Source organism: Perca flavescens, chromosome 7 (genome assembly GCF_004354835.1).
Source record: "Perca flavescens isolate YP-PL-M2 chromosome 7, PFLA_1.0, whole genome shotgun sequence".
NCBI classification, from domain to species: domain Eukaryota; kingdom Metazoa; phylum Chordata; class Actinopteri; order Perciformes; family Percidae; genus Perca; species Perca flavescens.
In genome coordinates, this window is record NC_041337.1 from 33,964,771 (window position 1) to 33,971,011 (window position 6,241).

A 6,241-nucleotide genomic window follows, 5' to 3' on the forward strand; every position below is an offset into this window, starting at 1 on the left:
GCAGCAGCCTCAGGTTCAACTGCGGCCTTCTGCTGCATGTCCTTCCCCCTCTCTCTCCTCTTTCACATCTTCAGCTGTCCTATATAATAAAGGCCTAAAATGCCCAAAAAATAATCATAAAAAAGTATATTAAAGGTGCAAGTGATGTTGGGTGATGTCACTTCTTGTTGACGTTTTTTTTATTGTCAAACAAAACAAAGGCTAGCTGGCCCCTCCCTCCTCCTCATCCTGTACCCTCCCCCTCCCTTCCGTGCACTAACCCCCCAACCCCCACCCCCAAATCCTTCTTGTCGGTTATTGGCTGGAACACTGTTTGTTATGTTTGGTGGTGCAGGTTGGCGCAGTTTGTTTTGGTTGCCGTTTGTGGAGCCTGGGCTGTCTACAGAGACCGGGTTTTTTTACAGTGTGTTCAGGGGACAGGCAGCTAGCGCATAGTGAGGAGATGTTTGCTGTATGTGACGCGTGACAACGCATAGAGCACCTTTAAGTAACAGTACTTTTACTTGAGTACAGTGTTCTAGTACTCTTCTCTACCTGTGGTTTCAGGGAGCCAAATGGGGAAAGAGATGCGGTCAGTGATAAGCTCAGAGTTAAAAGCAAGGCAGCAGCAGAAACCAGGGTAGGCTTCACATGCACAATCACAATCAGTGGAATTTCTGCTCTACAGAAACTGTATCATCTCTGTGAAATGAGACTGCAGTCTGAGCAACCCCTGAACCAGCTTCATGTAAGATGGAGTGAAACACCAATTCTGCAGCACTAACACTGGACATTTATGAGTTTTTTTATGACTGGTAAAACATGAACATTGTTGGACAGGGAATGCTGAAGCCGACACGAAACATCTTTAAATTCAGGGTTTCCCGCAGCACTTTGCAGTTAAGGCGGCCGCCTAAGCAACACACGCCTGCCGCCTTAACTAAGTCGTCAAAAAGAAATCTCAAAGGAAGCAGAAAACGCTTAATGTCAGCCATTATAATTGGACTTTGGGTTAGATCTTTTGACAGTTTTCAGTGATTATGAGGAGCAATATGAGAGAGAAATTTGTTGATCACTGATAGTTGTTTAGGCACATTAAACCACGTTAAGCTTTTTCACGACTTATAAAGCCCATGAGAATCGTGGAGAGTCAACCCACAGCTGCTCCGCTGCACTGCTGAAAATGTGAAGCCGAAACACTTAATGTCAGATAGCGTCCATAATAATTGGACTTTAGGATAGATCTTTTGAGAGTTTTCAGTGGTTATGAGGAGCAATATGTAGTTTATGTTGTTGCCATATGGCAAGCAGCGAGCATTTATATATGTATCTCTGTCCTGTCCTTCACATCAGTGAGTCTTTCTTCTCTTGTTTCAATGAAGTGAATACATGACGCAGTGACTGGAACTACTCATCACCTCTCGCGCATGGATTCTCAACGTCCCGGCTGTTGCCCGGGCTTTGAGACACAGCCATTGTGTCCATTCTGTTTTTTTCATCATTACACGCTATTACGGTTAGTTAGCTTAGTTAAACACTAAACACAGTGAAATTATCTGTCCTGTTTTTATTTCACGCACACTTTCTGCTTTGAGTGAGTGAAGCTATGGGCTGAGCTCTGTTATCTCAGAGATAGTTAGTTTTGGAGAAGATTTGTCAGGCGAAGTGGAAGAGAGCGTGTCACGGAGGATAATGGGAGCCATGCGAGGAACACTTTTATAGCACATGTTTTTTTTTTTTTTTTTTTTTTAAAGTCAGTCTGATGGCAACCCACACCCTACCACCAAATTTTCTGCAGGAAACCCTGACATTTTACCGTTTTCCCACTATATTCAGTGCCCGCCCTAATATATTAGAAGAGGAGGGTCAATTTGCTGGTGTTGGACAGCGACAGTTGAAATACAGACACGTGTTGGGAGAGAGAGAGACGGCTATGACATGTTACAATAATTCCTGGCCAGGTTCATTCTTAGGGAAATGAACCATTATGGAAATGACCACAAGAAAGGCTATTTCCATTTCATCAATTTAAACCAGGACATAATTCAAAAAGATAAGTCCATTTTGTCATTTCATTTTCAAGTGTACGTTACACTCTGCCTGCCAATTTGAAAATGAAAATAAGACCACTTCACATTCAATTTCATTTTCCCTATGGTAGTGTTATGCTTAGGAGTATACAAAATCTATGCTAATTATTTGCCAATGGATCTTTCAGGCAGTACGTGCGTGCTTTGACAAATATAAGATGATTATTTAATTTTACCATTGGCAGCCACTGACTTCCATACACAACAGGTTGGCCTATGTGAGCAAACAGATTCATCAATAACCACATGTAATACAAATAGGGGTCACTAAATCGGTCAGCAAAATTACTTATTCTATTTTTATTTCACCCTGCCACAGCAATGATCCTAAAAGTTGCCTGTAACTTTAAATAGTCTCAGATCACCACAAACACAAATGTGATCAGCCCACCGCTGAAGCTTAAAGAACTTCCAATTTGGGATGTTGTTGTCAGCAAAACTATTAAATCCGGCATTACCTTCCAACTGTGTTATCTATAATTAAGTGCCTGACCTAGAATTATGTAGAGTGATCCAAACTAGAGCCGCGTGGACCCCATTCTGTGTCAGCAAACCAGCCTCTGCTCTGGCCCCATGCATTCATTACACCAATTTGCTTTGCTTGTCACCACTGCTGTGTAGCCATTTGCTGAAGGCAATAATTGAACTGTTGGGGTGCTCTCTTATATTCGGTATACCTCTTACACATTCATCAGATTTAATAGCGTGCATGCTAACTCACAATATTCTACAATAAGACCTAGCACTAAGTGAGGAACGTGAGCCGGCCAAATGTTTCATTTTGTAATTGACAAAATGCTGCTTGATGGACCAGTCGAGTCATGGACGAGACATTTCAGTCCCCAAATTGAGTTTCCTAAAGTCATTTTCTCTCAGACATATATGAACATAAGCAAGGAAACATAAAACTGACATGATTCTTCAAGGAGTTTGGTCATATGCAACAACATACAGATTACAACCAAGAGACATAGCTAGCGTTAATTCGATGAGTAGAGACATCAAAGAGAAAGAGCAGGCTACCAAAAAGCTAGTTAGCTAACTCAATATGGCCGACATTTTCAAACGCTTGTTTTAAACACTAAGTTGGGTTTACTGTGTCGTTTTTGCAAATTGGACCAATTGGCATAAATATGAATTTTCAACGACTTGTCATTGAGATACCAAAGATGAGATGAGTCGTAGAAACTCGCAATCTGTTGCATAACAACTCAACTATCTGGACTCTCATTAAAAAACTCATGGGTTATGTTGTCATGTTTGATATTTAAAAATAAATGCATGAATGTAATGTTGATGTCCCAGATCTGTTGTCAAGAAGACTTTACATAAACTGAGATCATGAGGTCAAAAATCATCATGAAACTGTTGTATTTATTTGGATTTGCCATATGAATTGTATATCCCAACATAGTCTAAATGCTTGTTTAAAGCCTTTTCCACTGCCATGAATTACATGTTGGTGGAGAAATGCGGAGGAAAATGTCAGCGGTCAAATTAGTTTTTCTTTTTAGAATGTAATTTTGCCCATAAAACCCCTATTCTTACCTTTTTAACAGAACCTGTCCAGTCACCATATGCAACTTCTCTTCCTGTACAACTCAAATAGCCTATGGTGTACTGCAGGGTTCTATTTTAGGGCCAGTTTTATTTTCTATTTACATACTTCCACTTGGCCAAATTACCTAAATCCATTTTCCCACCTAGACTACTGAAACTCTCTTCTAAGTGGCATCAACCACAAATCAATCTCCTGCCTTCAGCTAGTCCACAACACAGCAGCCAGGCTTCTCACAATTTAAAATGGCTGACCTCACCAGTGACCCACAAGACCACTGGACCTCAAGACAAAATACCAAGTTATAACCCCACACGGCAAAGAAGACTGTATGACCATTAGGTATAGAAAGGCCAGTGAAAAGTAGAAAAAAAGGTGGCTAATTTTACACGCAGAAATTTCCCGTTACATTGTGTTTGGTTTGTGAAAGTAATAACTGCTTCTGCAGTCATGCAATCAACTGTTCACATTTATAACTTAAGTGGGGATTCAATTTGAAACAGCAGTACGCTTCTACCAAACTCAAAAATATGTGTATTTTGAATTTGTGGGGTGGTTTTGTGGAATATTCTGGAGATTTTGAAACAAAGTGTAAGTATGTTTAAAAGAATTTTTGAAAAGTATAGAAGTGCGGAAGGAGAGTGAAGACCTCACTGATTTTAATGGTGATTGCTTTTTGTTCTTTTTTTTTCTTGTTGGCTTGTAAAGTAGGACGTGAATTAGAGTGGAATATATGTATTATTTGGAGACAGGTCTGTTTGGTTTATTTTATTGATTGTGATTTCTTTATGGTGAAAACTGGGGATACTTGAAAAGTGTTACATTGAAGGTTTTTTTCTTCAATAATTATTTCTTTTTACTTTTGTTGTGTTTATTTTGTTTATGTTTTTGTTTTTTTAGATTGTCCAAAATAAAGATAAAGATATCATTCAATCAGTGAGAGGGCATAGGCTCTTGACCATTAAATTGGACACACTGGTGACCTCCCAGTCTGATTACTGTTGAAGTGGAAGTATATGGAGTTATATTGTGTTTTATAGGTCAATTGTGTTTTGGAACAATCTTCCAGTTGGGGTTCGGGATATCAAGGGAAAAACTGGTTTTAAAAAAAGACTAAGACTATATTTGTTTTCAACATCATAATATTGTCTGATTGGCTGAGAGTTGTTGTATAACGTGCTATGTTGTTTGTATTATTTTACTATTATTCTAATCAGTACTTTTTGTATTGTTATTTTTTCTTGTTCTTTTATGTGTATTAATATATGATATTTTTGTGAGTAATTGTGATTGCAATTATTCACATATACGTTTTGTATGTATTGTTTGGACCCCAGGAAGACTAGCTGTCGTCTCGGCAGCGGCTAATGGGGATCCTTTTAAATAAACAAATAAATAAACAAATATTAGTATCTTTATTCAAGAGCGCATTCTTTCAATTTGAGAGCATTTTTCACTGATATTACGTTCAGATTTTGTAATAATTTCCCTCAAAACCTTGCTCTCACACTCAAATGGTCATGCTCGCGCTTGGATTTGCTCTGCTTGTGCTCAAACTTTGTGCTCGGACTCAGATATGTTGTTCTGTGGACAGATTTCCTGCTCTCAGCTTTGAACCTTCTCCTCGCACTCAGCCTGATTCTGCGCGCTTGCAAATCTGCTGCTCTGGGATCTCTCCTGCGCTTGGATTTTTCTGTGTTACAACAGTATTAAAATTCCACAACCAATAGAATGCCAGGTGTAGTGTTGACCAATGAAATGATCGAGGGTGCGTTCGTTTTATGTGAGAACATCTGTTGCGGCCCGGCTCCTCTGTAACCATGGGTCTGTAACCCAAGTTTATTTAACCCCGCCATCCATCGCTTTATTATTAGTATATGTCAATAATGTGCACAGAATGGTCGACGGTCTTTCACCTGCACCCATCAGGAAACGGGAGAAAGCTTTGAAGTGGGACATATCAAGTTACGTAGCTACACAACTATGAGGGTGAGTAACATAAATTAAGCACATAGCATATGGCGCTAGCCTAGCTTGATGTCTGTAAACAAATAGCTTTTCTTTAAATCAGTAGTTTAGCTAGCTAGATTGAACGACATATGACGGACAGTATGTGTGTATTTACAACTGGTATTTAATGACCCCACCTTGTAATTTGTCCTCGTTTGGTTAACCATGTTCCTGGGGATTTGGCTAATTTCAGACATGTTAGAGGCAATTGTAAAACCTAAACTGTAATATAACTGAAAAACAAAAGAAACTGGATTGTTTGTATCAGTTTTTACATCACTGTTGCATGTTTTTCAGATGTTCTAAATTCTTATAACATTATATATATATCTGTATAGAAAGTTGTAAGTACAATTCCACTCCTATAATAAAACACTATTTAAAATAGCAGTTATTTATTTTTACCCTTATGAAATCAATACAAAGCAAATTGAACAGAAAAAAACAAGTATTTTGTTTCAGTTTCCCTTCTTCCAGGTGGGGCTGAAGTACCCCTGTTGAGCTGCACCGTGTGCATGGACCAGTGTTGTACAACCACACTACTGTGTTGTTCCAGTCAGTACATTACTCCAAACCCAAAATCCCGTTTGGTTCCCCCTGTACT